Source organism: Pristiophorus japonicus, chromosome 18, assembly GCF_044704955.1.
Source record: "Pristiophorus japonicus isolate sPriJap1 chromosome 18, sPriJap1.hap1, whole genome shotgun sequence".
In the NCBI taxonomy this organism is placed as follows: Eukaryota; Metazoa; Chordata; class Chondrichthyes; family Pristiophoridae; genus Pristiophorus; species Pristiophorus japonicus.
In genome coordinates, this window is record NC_091994.1 from 105,032,023 (window position 1) to 105,048,535 (window position 16,513).

General features: G+C 49.0%; 1 protein-coding gene and 1 pseudogene across 2 annotated transcripts in view; one reads left to right on the plus strand and one right to left on the minus strand.

The window, feature by feature from the left end:
- The window catches only part of agrn (agrin), a 552,899-nt gene that overhangs the window by 475,164 nt on the left and 61,222 nt on the right, over positions 1–16,513 (minus strand). The window lies entirely within an intron of this gene.
- LOC139229419 (U2 spliceosomal RNA) lies at positions 13,916–14,150 on the plus strand (annotated as a pseudogene).

The window sequence follows — 16,513 nt, forward strand, 5'->3', positions numbered from 1 at the left end:
ACCACACATTGGAACCGGCATCAGAGAAGCCGGGGAGGTGGGGCAGCCAGAGAATGCACGTTTTCGGCATTCAAGGCAAGAGCTCTGCCGTTCAGGAAGTGGAGACTGGAGACGTCCGGGGGCCTTTGTAGGCGTGGCTGTGGCAATGGGCCGACCACAAAGAGGGGATAACAAATCTATTTTTAGAAAAATGGTAATCCCAATGTGGGCAAATAAACTCCCGCTTGCCAGATGTGGCCTCGAGTTCTGCAAAATGGCTTCTACCCAGTCATTACCAACAGCCAGCCCGTACAAAGCGTTTCGGTTTATGTGGAATAGGAGGCACCAACACCCCCTCCCACCTGCCCAGGGTCTTTGAGCACTTACAATAAATTATTGCACAACTAATTATTGGATATTAAGGGAATAGTTCAAGAAAGTGGAGTTGAGGTAGAAGATCGGCCATGATCTCATTGAATGGCGGAGCAGACTCGAGGGGCCGAATGTCTGACCACTGCTCCTAATTCTTATGTTCTTAACAGTAAAAAAAACCATGACCCTTGAGGTATCTCTTTCCTCAATCAGAACAGCAAATCTTCACGCAACCAATGGACAAACGTCAGTCGGCCACAAGGTGACTTACTTCATATTTTGCAGCCACAGCAAATTGTATTTATTGCAGCACATTTAACATAGTAAAAACATCCCAAGGTGCTTCACAAAACGTGACGCCGAACCATGTAAGGAGATAGGGGGGCATTTGGCCAAAAGCTTGGTCAAAGAGGTAGGTTTTAAGGAGCGTCTTTTATGGAGCATCAGCCGTGGCTCAGTGGATAGCGCCCTTGCCTCAGAGTCAGAAAGTAGCGGGTTCAAGTCCCACTCCAGAAACTTGAGCACATAAATCTGGCTAACACTCCCAGTGCTGTGCCGAGGGAGCGCTGCACTGTTGAAGGTGCCCTCTTTCGAAAGAGGTGTTAAACCGAGGCCCCGCCTGCTCTTTGAGGTGGATGTAAAAAGTCCTGTGGCCACTATTTGGAAGAAGAGCAGGGGAGTTCTCCCCGGTGTCCTGGGGCCAATATTTATCCCTCAATCAACATCACTAAAAAAAAACCACAGATGATCTGGTCACATTGCTGTTTGTGGGAGCTTGCTGTGTGCAAATTGGCTGCTGTGTTTCCTACATCACAACAGTGACTACACTTCAAAAGTACTCCATTGACTGTAAAGCACTTTGAGATGTCCAGTGGTCACTCACAGTGTCAAATAACACTGCTTTCATTTACCCAACGCCAGTTCAGAGATTCTCCAGTTGGCACACTGTCTCAGTTTTTATACCATGACAGTGCCGGCAAGTCTTGCACAGCCAATGGCATCGCCAACAGTGGTGTTACCGGACGCACCGAGACTCTTCCTCACTGCCAGCCTCAATAATACCATCAGATTTACTTTGCTGTTACCCTCACAGCTCACACCGCCACCCAGTTTAGTGTCATCTGCAAACTTGGAGATATTATACTCAATTCCTTCATCCAAATCATCAATGTATATTGCAAATAGCTGGGGTCAGGAGTCAGTGTTACTGGACCAATGAGAAATATTGCACAAGTGCTTAAAAAAAACACTGAAATCCACAATTGTGCAAATCAGGGCCCCTGTTGTGATCCAGTGAATTTGAACAGAACATACATTGCTCTACAAGTCCCAGTGATCAGTGCTATTTATCAAATCCAGTACAATATGCAGAGAAAGAAAGAAAGATAGAAAGAAAGAGAGGGAGCGAGCGAGAAAGTGAGCAAAAGCGAGAGAAAGAGAGGGAGCGAGCGAGAAAGAGAGCAATAGAGAGAGAGAGAGCGAGAGCGCGAGAAAGAGAACTAAAATTGGTTGTACCATTCATTGGAAGTTTTATGAATGAATTGATAAAATAAGAGAATTCCTGAAACTAGGCAATAAAGAAAAGCTGGAGACTGAACAGATCTATTTCGAACTGCAGTGGCTGCTCATTTCCTCTCTAACCCACGCAATGACACTTCTGAAAACGCTGTACGGAGAAAGCAAAATTATTCCCAGGCAAAATATAGCAACAGTATACCAGAAGAGCGGAATCATGGCTACAATTATGAAGGCCTTAAAAAGAATGTTTCTCTGTCTCCCCCCCACCCCCCACTCCATGAACAGGAGTTAAGGGGGGAATCAGAGGGTAAATAGTGAAAGATTTATTTCTAGTGGCTGGTGAATCAGTAGCAAGGAAGCAATAGAAGAATGAAAAGGAAAGTTAAAAGACAGCTTTCCACAGAGGATTATTAAATCATGAAATGCCTTACCACAAGTGGCAAAGACTACATCAATTAAAATGGAACTGGATAGGTGATTAACTTCTTCCTTTTCAAAGACACAGGGAAAAATGGGACTAGAGTGAATTATTCAATTAAAAAGCTAGCACCAATGGCCTCCTTCAACAACAACAACAACAACTTGTATTTATATAGCGCCTTTAACATAGTGAAACGTCCCAAAGCGCTTCACAGGAGTATTACAAGATAAATAATTTGACGCCAAGCCGCATAAAGAGAAATTAGGGCAGGTGACCAAGAGCTCGGTCAAAGAGGTAGGTTTTAAAGGAGCATCTTCAAGGAGGAAAAAGAGGTGGAGAGGTGGAGAGATTTAGGGAGAGAGTTTCAGAGTTTGGGGCCCAGGCAGCTGAAGGCACGGCCACCGATGGTTGAGCGATTATAATCAAGGTTGCTCAAGGAGGGCAGAATTAAAGCATCCTTCAATGCTTTAGTTCCCATGATTCCTTACTCAGGAGATGGATCACAGATCAAACCTTCACTGGTGTTAAACCTCTCTACCCCACCCCCACTGTCCTGAGTTGCGATGTTATGTCATTCATTGATCCTTCATTACGCCAAGTTTCTCTGACCCACTCCGGATCGCCATTGGCCAAGGACACCACAAATATCGAACTACGTCCATGCAGGACCAACCAGGGAAACAGCAATAGATTTTTAACCCGCTCGAGTGGTCTGGGGAAATGGTCCTCAAACACAAATGCACAACCGATCAGAGCCGCACCCTTAACCTTTCCGCCTGCTCTTGCTCCAAAGAGAGAAGAGTCCAATTGCTAAGAAGGGAGACAATCCAGTGATTGAATCCCAAGAAAACATGGGTCCCCCATGCCATTGAATCTCCAAAAGTTGGCTCATTCGTATTCTTCTTCTCTTCTGAGCAGACCGCTCAGAGTCGAGGATGACCTGCTTCCACACCAATATGAGCTCCAAGGTAACTGACGAGTCCAATGCAGGATTTGAAGGGTGGAAGACGCCCGAGTGAGAGTTCTTTTAACGTGGGGTGGCCATTGCATACTGTTGAATTCCTGCACGGCAAGCGAGCCCCAGGTGGGCAGAGGAAATGTTTCCAGGGCACCCTCAAAGCCTCCTTGATAAAATGCAACATCCCTACCGACACCTGGGAGTCCCTGGCCAAAGACCGCCCCAAGTGGAGGAAGAGCATCCGGGGAGGGCGCTGAGCACCTCGAGTCTCGTCGCCGAGAGCCATGCAGAAACCAAGCGCAGGCAGCGGAAGGAGCGTGCGGCAAACCAGACTCCCCACCCACCCTTTCCCTCAACCACTGTCTGTCCCACCTGTGACAGAGACTGTAATTCCTGTGTTGGACTGTTGAGTCACCTGAGAACTCACTTTTAGAGTCTTCCTCGATTTTGAGGGACTGCCTATGATGATGATGATGATGCGGGCTCTACAGACTGTGTCACAGGTGGGGCAGGCGGTGGTTGGAGGGATGGGTGGGTGGGGCGCTTAGTTTGTTGTACGCTCCGTCTGCACTTTGCATTTGGCTTCCACGTGCTCCCGGCGAAGAGACTCAAGGTGTTCGGCACCTTCTCGGATGCTCCTTCTCCACTTTGAGCAGTCTTGGGCCGGGGATTCCCAAGAGTTGCTGGGGATATTACATTTTTTCAAGGAGGCTTTGAGGGCGTCCTTGAAGCGTTTTTCTCTGCCCTCCTGGGGCTCGCTTGCCGTGACGGAGCTCGGAGCAGAGCGCTTGTTTCGGGAGTCTAGCATCGGGCATGCGGACAATGCGGCCCCGTCCATCGGAGCGGACGGAGCGTGGTCAACGCCTCGAGGATGTACTGCAGTTTTGTGAACTGTGGACATATATGACATGCTTACACTCAATGGGGCCTCTTCAACGTCCTGACTTTCTTACCAGCCAATGGACTGAGTTCCAAGAGCCTTGCTGATCTCTTTGCTTCAGTGCCAGTCTGAATGCTGCTAAATTTCCCCCACTTCCCCAATCAGAGCTAGTCTGACCCCCCCCTCCACCCGCCTCCCCCCCCCCCACAGTAATCTGGCTCACCAAACTGTCTCTGCTAGCAGATTAATGCAGAGCAAAAGCAGGGTGGTGAATCTGGCAGGTTTGAAACAGGGCCCAGATCAATTTAGCTTACGCTCCTATATCAATCATAACCAGATCATGGGGGAGGCAGGAATTTGAATAAGGTTAAAAATCAAATAGAACAGAATTAAACACTTGCATTTATATAGCGCCTTTCACAACCACCAGACGTCACAAAGCGCTTTACTGCCAACGACATACTTTTGGAGTGTAGTCACTGTTGTAATGTGGGAAACGCGGCAGCCAATTTGCGCACAGCAAGCTCCCACAAACAGCAATGTGATAACGACCAGATCATCTGTTTTAGCGATGTTGATTGAGGGATAAATATTGGCCCCAGGACAACTCCACTGCTCTTCTTCGAAATGGTGCTACGGGATCTTTTACGTCCACCTGAGAGAGCAGACAGGGCCTCGGTTTAACGACTCATCCGAAAGACGGCATCTCCAACAGTGACAGCACTCCCTCAGCAATGCACTGGAGTGTCAGCCTAGATTTATGTGCTCGAATCCCTGGAGCGGGACTTGAACCCACAACCTTCAGACTCAGAGGCGAGGGTGCTAGCCACTGAGTTACAGCGGACACAGATTAGAGATTCAAAAGATGAACATTATTGGGTGGGTGGATGGAGGTGCGGTTGAGACCATGATATAGCGCTGGTGTGTGCAAGGCTGGGAATGTTTAGACTGAGTTCGCGCTGCTCTGTACATGAAAGTATTGCTGCGCTCTTCACGGTGAGCAACCCTTGAACAATGCGCCTTTTCCCAAAAACCTACCACTTCCCCCAAAAGGACAGTTTTGATCTCAGTTCACACGACGTTAAGAAAAAATGTATACAGAAAATCTTTTGCTTCTTCCCCCTCGCTTCCCAAGCAGGCGGGAAAAACAAACTGGAATTTTGTCATATACAAGGGAATAGCAGTGTGGGAGAAGACCACCAGTGCTCTTTCCAGGTTCCAAAAATAAACAGCTGTGATATTCCGTCCATTTCTAGTACTGGTGAAGAGCTAATGACTTTTGAGTCTTCTTTCATTCTTCCGAGTTCCATTCTGCACGCAGACCCTTGCGCCCTTCTCTACACAATGATGGAAGAGAAAAATTCAGTTCAGAGTCAATGGCATCCCATCCACCACCTTCAACACTCACTCCTGCAAATCCCCTGGGAGGACAGTCGCACCAACGTCAGTGTTCTCGATCAGGCCACGGCAAGCGAGCCCCAGGTGGGCAGAGGAAACGTTTCGAGGACACCTTCAACGCCGCCTTGATAAAATGCAACATCCCCACTGACACCTGGGAGTCCCTGGCCAAAGACCGCACTAAGTGAAGGAAGAGCATCCGGAAGGGCGCTGAGCACCTCGAGTCTCGTCGCCGAGAGCATGCAGAAAACAAGCGCAGGCAGCGGAAGGAGCGTGCGGCAAACCAGACTCACCACCCACCCTTTCCTTCAACCACTGTCTGCCCCACCTGTGACAGAGACTGTAATTCCCGTATCGGACTGTTCAGTCACCTGAGAACTCACTTTTAGAGTGGAAGCAAGTCTTCCTCGATTTCGAGGGACTGCCTATGATGATCACTCCCTCCACCACCGGCGCACCGTGGCTGCAGTGTGCACCATCTACAAGATGCACTGCAGCAATGCGCCAAGGCTTCTTCGGCAGCACCTCCCAAACCCGCGACCTCTACCACCTAGAAGGACAAGGGCAGCAGGCTCATGGGAACACCATCACCTCCAAGCTACACACTATCTTGACTTGGAAATATATCGGCCGTTCCTTCATCGTCGCTGGGTCGAAGTCCTGGAACTCCCTCCCTAACAGCACTGTGGGAGCACCTTCACCACACGGGACTGCAGCGGTTCAAGAAGGCGGCTCACCACCATCTTCTCAAGGGGCAATTAGGGATAGGCAATAAATGCTGGCCTTGCCAGGAATGAATAAAAAGAAAACACAGTGTTTCCAACACAAGAGAGAGTCACACACAGATACATAATCTAACACAGAGTACATAATCTAAGCCAACACCAGTGTGGTGTTGAGGAAAGGCGACCAGCTCCTGACAAACTTTGAGACAGTAGCAATCGGAGATCAATCTAAGAAACAGAACCCTGGAACCCCAAAAGTAAAATAAAATACTGCAGCTGCTGGAAATCTGAACTGAAGGGAAAAAAAACAGAACATGATGGAAACAGAAAGACTCGCATTTATGTAGTGCCTTTCACAACCACCGGACACTTTACAGTCAATGAAGTACTTTTGGAGTGCAGTCACTGTTGTAATGTGGGAAATGCAGCAGCACAGCAAGCTCCCACAAAGAGCAATGTGATAATGACCAGATCATCTGTTTTTGTTATATTGATTGAGGGACAAATATTGACCAGGACACCTCCTGTGCTTTTCTCGAAATAATGCTGAGGGATCTTTTACGTGCACCTGAGAGAGCAGACGGGGCCTCGGTTTATCCTCTCATCCAAAAGGCAGCACCTCCGATAGCGCAGCCCTCCCTCAGCACTGCACCGGGAGTGTCAGCCTGGATTTTTGTGCTCAAGTCTCTGGAGTGGGACTTGAACCCACAACCTTCTGACTCAGAGGGGAGGGTGCTGCCCACTGAGCCACGGCAGATACTAAACACTCAGGCAACATCCTTAGAGCGAGGGAGGTAGGGTTAACGTTTGCAGCCAACAACCTTTCCTGGGAACCCTGGAACCCCAAGTTGAAGGCAAGAAAGTCAAAACATTTTATAAGTAATGTCTTACAAACTGCACAGGAACTAAATCAGATGATGGCTCAAAGAGGAACGCATTGGGGGGGGATGGGGAGGGGTGGCTAAATCGCCCCTTTTTTTTGTCCTGTTAGCACCTCCGGGGGGCGCTAACGGGGCGTGTCGGAGGAGATGGGGAAATTGCCCCGGAGCTTTGGTTGGCGCTGTCCCGGCCGATCCGCGCCCCGAGCCACCGGCGATGAACTCATCGCACGCACGCCGGCCCCTCGCCGAACCCTTTGCGCCTTGCGGGCTGGCGCGGATGGAGGTCAACCCCAGTTTCGCGGATCGCGAAGCTGCTGGGCACCCGTCACCTGGGCAACCCTTAAAGGGGAGGCCTTTCGCTCCCTGGGCCAGAGTTATTATTTGGTGGCCGACTCTTGCGTTGGCCCGACAATGGCGACTCACGTGTCGACGGGCCGCCATCTTGCAGCCCCGGCACTCAGTTTTTAGGTACCTGGGCTGCTGGCCCAGTCGATCGCCTCCCGGGTGGCCCAGTGGCGGCCACCAAAAGGGACCGCAGAGTGCGCAGCGGCCCTCCCCTTTAATGGAAGGGGAGGGGGCGTTGTAGCTGTGCTGCCACTCTGGGAGCGCCCCTCAAAAGGGAGCGAGCACCGGAGACAGCGCTCCATTTCCTTTGTGAGGCGCACGCCCCAATTCTGCATCGGGGGGGGGGGGGGGGGGGCGGGACTGCCAGGCCAGGCACAGGAAGTCCCGCCCCTGGAAGGTTACCGCCCCCCAATCGGGGCGAGGGGCAATTTTGGGGGCTGTGCAGTTTTATTTATGGTGAATATTTAGACATTGGCTTTACGCTGATGCTTTGCCTATTAATGGTTTTGAAACAGCCGATCTCGTATCCTACCTGAAATCAAAACAAATTGCAGGTTTGCAATATTCAAGCACTGGCTTGTCGCTGAGAGTGAACAAAGGTCTTAAAACTAAAAGTTTTCGGGAAAGCGATTTATTCTGCGTCTCTCTATTTTCCGCTCTCTGTAACTGCCCTGAAAGCGGAGCGGGGATGTTGAACAACACGGGACCCGGCACTGTGCCCTGCCCGGGCTCTCGTGTACAGGCGGGCGGGAGAATGAAGCTCATCAAGATGCAGACCACATTCCGACTGATCCTCCAATGTTCACTGGAGGGCGCTAGGAGGGTGGGGGAGGGGATTGCAAGGGCAGACTTCCAGATCTCTCGACATTCTTGGGAAATCTGCCTTTGTATCGTAAGAGGAGATTGTTCCATCTGATTAGATAAACCCAGGCCACTTTGTCCTTCACCAGCCGCACCCCCCCCACTCCCCACCGCCCCCCTCCCCGTTTTCCTCCTGAACGATAGAACGTGCTTTGCATACAGCACTAGTGTGCCAGCTGTATTTACCATTACTGTTATATTAATTACCCATTTGATGCAAAGAGCTGGTTCAATTATCTTTGGCCCAACCCAGATTCCCAGACAAAACAATTCCCTCTGTTTCACACGCTTTTGTACTTTTTTTTCCCCCTCTTTTGAAAGGAATCTCCAGAATGCCATTTCTGTACTGGGTAAGGCAGGTCTGACAAGACTCCACATCATTCATAAAAGAAGAAGGGGGGGCGGGGAAACAAGGAAAGGGTGGAAGAGCAGAGTATCTGCTCCTCCTACAGCTCAGCGAGCAAGTGCAGGAAGCCCGCGCGGAACAGAGACATCAGCAGCTTTGAATATAAGAACATAACATAAGCATTAGGAGCAGGAGTCGGCCATTCGGCCCCTCGAGCCTGCTCCGCCATTGAATGAGATCATGGCTGATCTTTGACCTCAACTCCACTTTCCTGCACTGTCCCCATATCCCTTGATTCTCTTAATATCCAAAAATCTATCGATCTCAGTTGTTGAGTATATTCAAGACTGAGTCTCCACAGCCCTCTGGGGTAGAGAATTCCAAAGATTCACCACCCTCTGAGTGAAGAAGTTTCTCCTCATCTCAGTCCTAAATGCCCAATGCTATTATTATTTTCCAAGTGCCCTGTTACCACGCCCTTTATAAGAGCATAAGAAATGAGCAGGAGTCGGCCATACGGACCCTCGAACCTGCTCCGCCATTCAATAAGATCATGGCTGATATGATCATGGACTCAGGTCCACTTCCCCGCCCGCTCCCCATAACCCCTTATTCCCTAATAATAGATTCTAGCACTTTCCCTACTACTGATGTCAGGCTAACTGGTCTGTAGTTCCCCGTTTTCTCTCTCCCTCCTTTCTTAAATAGCGGGGTTACTTTAGCTACCTTCCAATCTGTGGGGACCGTTCTAGAATCTATGAAATTTTGAAAGATGACAATCAATGTATCCACTATCTCCACAGCCACCTTGGATCGATTTTTTTGTGCCATCAGCCCCCAGCACAGGTCTCGGACAGCCAGAAAAAAACGTCAAGTAAACTTGCCGCATTCACCAAGGCGGACGGTGAGCAGGACTTTTCCTCTAGCCACCGGCCACAAGAGAATCCAGCGAGTTTTCTGTGGTGTTGCCGGGTGCCGGAGGCCCAGGAGTGGGGAGTCTCGGCAGCCTCTTCACCCTCTCCTGGAGACTCTCAGGTTCCAGGCAGGCATAGAGCAATTGCAGCACCTCCTTCCACCGGGCTCACAGCTCTCACGTGGCTAAGCCACTCCCACGCAACAGCTCTACAACTATTTTAGTTGAAACCAATCAATGAAAAATCAAAGGCCCCCTTAATTGAGGGGGGCACTAAAACCAACAAACAAACAAATTAAATTTTGGCCATTAACTTAATTCAAATTCAAATTTGGTTGCCGAGGGGGTGATGACGCACTCCAGTCCCTGTGGGTGTGTTGTGTGCACGTGTGCGCGCGCCCGACAGCACGCTGCACATTGTGGCTGCATCTGCCCGCGATTCCACGCGACCCCAACAGACAGGAGCTCCGACCTATGGTACAATGGCAGTCTTTTGTCCCCCAGAGGTTGGGGGAGTGGGGGGGGGGGATAGAGACTGCGTTCCATCACTGAGAGTCCCAGGACACAGTAATACACGGTAGCGACCGACAGCTGCAGCCCGGAGATGGTTAAACTGGTGAATTTACTCAACTTGGTGAACACAGGACTCCCAGACTTAGCGAGTACTGCTGACCTGGGACTGGCCCGGTCACTCCTCCCCTCCCTGCTGCCCTTGGTGCCGTGCCCCATCCGGGTCTGCACGGAGAGGGAGCGAGGTGCGGCGGCCAATCGAGGCGCTGAAGCTGGGCCCGAAATGCTGCAGAGCGCCCCGGCACAGCCATTTACTGGTCATTTGTTGGAAAGCTGCTCTTGATTCTCTGCTTTGTTACCTGTCGGGATCTCTCAAACTGTCCATCATCAGCTTACCCGAGGTTTGGGTTAAGAAACTGGCTATAAACTCCTGCTACAGAAACGTATTCACTTCCATTTTGACTTTCTGGTTCTGCACATGCACGCCCTCGCCCCCACCGGCCAGGAATGATGGGAGGTTGCCGGTTAAAGGAGGTTCAACCTGTACTGCAATTATACAGCGCCCTGGTGAGGTCGCACCTGGAGTATTGTGTACAGTTTTGGTCTTCTTACCCAAGGAAGGATATACTTGCCATACAGTGAGTGCAACAAATAACAACTTATATTTATATAGCGCCTTTAACGTAGCGAAATGTCCCAAGGCGCTTCACAGGAGTATTACGAGATAAAAATTTGCCACGGAGCCACATAAGTAGAAATTAGGGCAGGTGACCAAAAGCTTGGTCAAAGAGGTCGGTTTTAAGGAGCATCTTGGAGGAGGAGAGAGAGAGAGAGAGATTGGGAGGCGGAGAGGTTTAAGGAGGGAGTTCCAGAGCTTGGGGCCTAGGCAACAGAAGGAACGTCCACCAATGGTTGAGCGATTATATTCAGGGATTCTCAAGAGGGCAGAATTAGAGGAGCGCAGACATCTCATGGGGTTGTGGGGCTGGAGGAGCTTACAGAGATAGGGAGGGGCGAGGCCATGGAGGGATTTGAAAATAAGGATGTGAATTTTGAAATCGAGGCGTTACTTAACCGGAAGCCAATATAGGTTAGCGAGCACAGGGGTGATGGGTGAGTGGGACTTGGTGCGAGTTAGGACACGAGCAGCCGAGTTTTGGATCACCTCCAGTTGACCATCTCTAGAACGAAGGTTCACCAGACTGATTCCTGGGATGGGGGATTGCCCTACGAGGAGCGATTGAGTAGACTAGGCCTATATTCTCTAGAGTTTAGAAAAATGAGAGGTGATCTCATTGAAACATGCAATATTCTTACAGGGCTTGAAGGGTAGATGCAGGGAGGATGTTTCCTCTGGTTGGGGAGTGTAGAACCAGGGGTCACAGTCTCAGAATAAGGGGTCGGCCATTCAGGACTGAGATGAGGAGAAATGTCTTCACTCACTCAGAGGATGGTGAATCTTTGGAATTCTCTACCCCAGAGGGCTGTGGAGGCCCAGTCATTGAGTTTATTTAAGACAGAGATCGATAGAATTTTGGATATTATGGGAATCGAGGGATATGGGGATTGGGTAGGAAAGTGGAGTTGAGGTACAAGATCAGCCATGATCTTATTGAATGGCGGAGCAGGCTCGAGGGGCCGAATGGCCTACTCCTGCTTCTATTTCTTATGTTCTTATATTCCCATCAGTGATTTATTTTGCTCCCCATGATTGCTATGCACCAACAACAATTTGCATTTTTATAGCATCTTTAACCTATAAAAAAGCACCCCGAGGCGTTTCACAGGAGCGTAGCCAGAAAATAACCTGACACCGAGCCGCAAAGAGAGGTATTGGGACAGGTGACCAAAAGCTCGGACGACGAGGTTGGTTTTGCTGGAGGGGGAAGGGAAAGAAGAAAAAGAAGAATAAGAGCAAGCAGAAGCGAGCGAGAAAGTAATGTCATAAAATGAGAAACTTCCCCCATCGCGAATGCCAATTAATAGACTTCAACTGTTTGTCAGTCTCTCCGCAGTGTTTGCATTCCGGAGTGCAGCACGTGACTCTCTCAGCACACAGTGCAGGGCTTGTTCTGTCATCTTCAGCAATCTGTCTGCTGGAGGTGGCCTTATGCAAGCTGCGTAACTCAAGGAAGACAAACTGACCAGCTTGCTGCCCTTTTCAAACAGCCGAATTTACAATGCAGTTTGGTCTCGGCGCACTCTGTACCTGCACCATTCACCTGACCGAGGAGGGCGGGGCACCACAGCACCAGGAAACCGCAAAAGACTGGCTCACTGTTGACACAGAGTCTCGGCAAAGGCGAGGGCATGCGCTCACTGCAGTTCTCCAGTCAAACGTACCAACACTGTTGCTATGGGGAGTGCCAAACAAAATGTGTGTGACTGTGAGAGAGGGGAAAACATAAGGGCCCGGAATTTCCTGTGAACCTTGCGCCATTGCAGTGGCACAATTTACATGGTACGCCATGCAGAAAGTCCACAAAATGATGGCTTAACAACTTGCATTTATATTGCTCCTTTAAAGTAGTACAACATCCCAAGATGCTTCCACAGAAAAGTAATTCACACAAAATTTGGTACCAAGCCGCACAAGGACACATTAGGGCAGGTGACCAAAAGCTTGGTCAAAGAGGCAGGTTTTAAGTGGCGTCTTGAAGGAGGAAAGAGAGTGATAGAGGCGGAGCGGTTTAGACAGGGAATTCCAGAGCACGGGGCAGACTTGCATTTCTATAGCGCCTTTCACGACCACTAGCTGCCTCAAAGCGCTTTACAGCCAATGAAGTACTTTTTGAAGTGCAGTCACTGTTGTAATGTAGGAAACGTAACAGAAAATTTGTGCACAGCAAGCTCCAGCCATCAGCAATGTGATAATGACCAGATAATCAGTTTTTTGGTGCTGTTAATTGAGGGATAAATATTGGCCAGGACACTAAAAATAAATCCCCTGCTCTTCTTTGAAATAGTGCCACGGGATCTTTTACATAGACCCGAGGGGGTAAGACGGGACCTCGGTTTAATCTCACATCCAAAAGACAGCACCTCCAACACTCCACTGGAGTGTCAGCCTAGATTTCTGTGCTCAAGCCTCTTCAAGTGGGACTTGAACCCTCATCCTTCTGACTCAAGAGAAGAGGGTGCTGCCCACTGAGCCACAGCTGATATATGCATTATGCTGTAAATGTTCCAAAGTACTACTTGCATAAAATTAAGGAAAAGCTGTTTGTAAGTGGAAACTGAAACTGCAAACAATTTATTTTCAAATTCTTGGCAAGTCTTGGCAAAGGTTGTCCCTGGCTACGGATGAGTCCCAGTGTGCTGGGAGCCAAGCACCCCACTGAGCACAGTATAACATCAGTTTGAGGGTTACAATTGTGCACAATTTGAATTGACATTGAATAGTTAATCAGGAAGTGCGGGGGGAAGGTTTAAGTTGGGATCCCAGGAGAGAGACGCTTGAATGCAGTCTCACCGCCTCTGTTCCTGCACCTAATCATAGCCCCTTGCAGACTGTTTATTTTAAATTAGCCCAGCGCATTTCTTGATTTTTATGGTTGATCAGCATAATTAGTCAAATTATATCGTTAACATACCACCCGTTGTATAATATATAAATAAATAAAACAGTTTCCAGGGTGAAAGCCAATCATCGCATCCTGGCCCAGATCAACTCATTGACCACAGAACTAGAGACTCTCTCGGTCAGCATGGCCGAGTTACAACACTGCCTTGATCAACCGAAGGGACTCACTCCGGAACACATTTTGTCAACTGTATGCTGTCAATGAATTGCTCTTCTGCAATTCTAGTCGCTTCTCGGCCTTTTGGCTAAGATCAAGTGTAGTACCGTTTCTGACCAGCCACCATGACCTCCGGGTGGTTTCTCCCTGGTCAGGAAGGTATATGCTTGCATTTTTGGAAACAGGAGGTGGGTGGGGAGGGTTGACCCATCCACCTCCACGGAGGTGTGTGGGGGACCTGACCCATCCACCTCCATGGCACGAACCTGGTATTGCAGTACTTCCAGGAACAGTGCAGTGGCTCTAGGCCTTTTGGCTAAGAGCATTGGCGCAGAGTGATCCTTGGCATGTGCAAGGTGACCTCTGGCGTTTGTGATTTGACAAAGAATTGGAACGATTGGCTACGAATTAAAAAATAAATAAAAATTCTAGTCGCTCAATACACCATAATATTCCAATACACCCCGAAGAAGACAGTCAACTCCCATAGAATTGTAAGTATTTTATGTGACCAGAGGAGGCCCCTGGCAAGGTTCATCCACTACAGCTGCGGCTCAGTGGGTAATACTCTCGCCTCTGAGTCAGAAGGTTGTGCGTTAAAGTCCCACTCCAGGGACGTAAGCACAGAAAATCTATGCTGGCATTCCAGTGCAGTGCCGAGGGAGCGCTGCACTGTTGGAGATGCCATCTTTTGGGTGAGACGTTAAACAGAGGTCCTATCTGCTCTCTCAAGAGGATGTGAAAGATCCCATGGCACTATTTCAAAGAAGAGCAGGGGAGTTATCCCCGTGTCCTGGCCAATATTTATCCTTCAATCAACATGACAAAAAAGACAGATTATCTGCTCATTATCACATTGCTGTTTATGGGAGATTGCTGTGCACAGATTGGCTGCCGCGTTTCTTACATTATAGCAGTGACTACATTGGTATAAAGCACTTTGAGATGTCCGGTGGTTGTGAAAGCCATTTTATAAATCCAAGTCTTTTTTTTTTAGAGACACGTCATCTCTCCACACGGCTTATAAGAATTAGGAGCAGGAGTAAGCTATACGGCCCCTCAAGCCTGCTCCGCCATTCAATAAGATCATGGCTGATCATCGACATCAACTCCACTTTCCCGATCTCCACATCCCTTGATTCCCCTAGACTCCAAATTTCTATCGATCTCTGTCTTGAAAGGCCCACCCCTTATCCTGAGACTGTGCCCCCAGGTTCTAGACTCTTCGCCCAGAGGAAATAATCTTTCAGCATCTACCCTGTCAAACTCTCTCAGAATCTTATATGTTTTAAGACGGCTGTACAGTGCTTCGCGACATCTTAAGGTCGTGAAAGGTGCTATATAAATGCAAGTCTTTCTTTCATTCATTGAGTTGTACAGTGAACCGGTTGTAGCTGATGTCCAGGCGAATTCAAATAGTAAAATACTGTCACACATCAGTAGGTCCCTGGTGCTGGCGCTGAGACATCTTCTGTCCTACGTGTATCGAACAATCCGAGTGTGGCCCACCCACTCCCTTCACCCCACCACTGGTGGCAGTGCCTTCAGCTGTATGAGCCCCATGTCCAGGAATTCCCTTCTGAAACTTCTCCTCTACTCCACCTCACTCTCTTCCTTTAAGGCCCTCCATAAAGCTCAAAAGCCCACCCCTTTGCCAATGATCCCTCTATTTTTTTTGACGGGGGGGGGGGGGGGGGGGGTGCGCGCACTGCTTGGCCCATTCAAAATTCCGGGGATGCGTGCTGTTTCCATGGGACCTGCAGAGCGGCCACGCAGCTTTAAAGGAACAAAGGAACAGTGCTTTTTGCCCAAGCTTAGACAGGTAGGCTGAGATCGATAGATTTTTCAACTCTAGGGGAAAATCAGGGGATATGGAGATCGGGCAGGAAAGTGGAGTTAACGTTGAAGATCAGCCATGATCGTATTGAATGGTGGAGCAGGCTAGATGGGCTGAATAGCCTACTCCGGCTTCTAATTCTTGTTCTTATGATCTCATTGCTGTCGGTGGGATCTTTCTGTGCGCAAATTAGCCACTGCGTTTCCTACATTACCTGTTCTTATGGTCACTTCTCCTAATTTCTCCTTTGGCTCGGCATCAATTTTAGTCCAATTAAGCTTCTGTCAAGCACCATTGGTAGGAAGAACGAGGAGAGGCATTATAAACTGATGGGTACAATCCTAAAGGGTGTGTAGGAAGAGAGAGACCTGGAGGTATATGTGCAGAAATCATTGACGCGTTGTGTACAATATGCATAAATCAAGGCAGGTTGAGAAAGTGGTTCAAAAAGTTTACGGGATCCTGGACTTCATAAATAGAAGTATAGAGTACAAAAGCAAGGAAGTTATGATGAACCTGTATAAAACACTGGTTCGGTCTCAACTGGAGTATTGTGTCCAATTCTGGGCACTGCACTTTAGGAAGGATGTGAAGGTCTTAGAGAGGGCGCAGAAAAGATTTACGAGAATGGTTCCAGGGATGAGGGACTTCAGTTACGGGGATAGACTGGAGAAGCTGGGGTTGTTCTCCTTAGAGTAGAGATGGTCGAGAGGAGATTGATGGAGGTGTTGAAAATCATGAGAAGTCTAGACAGAGTAGATAGAGAGAACCTGTTCCCATTGGCAGAAGGGTCGAGAACCAGAGGACACAGATTTAAGACGATTGGTCC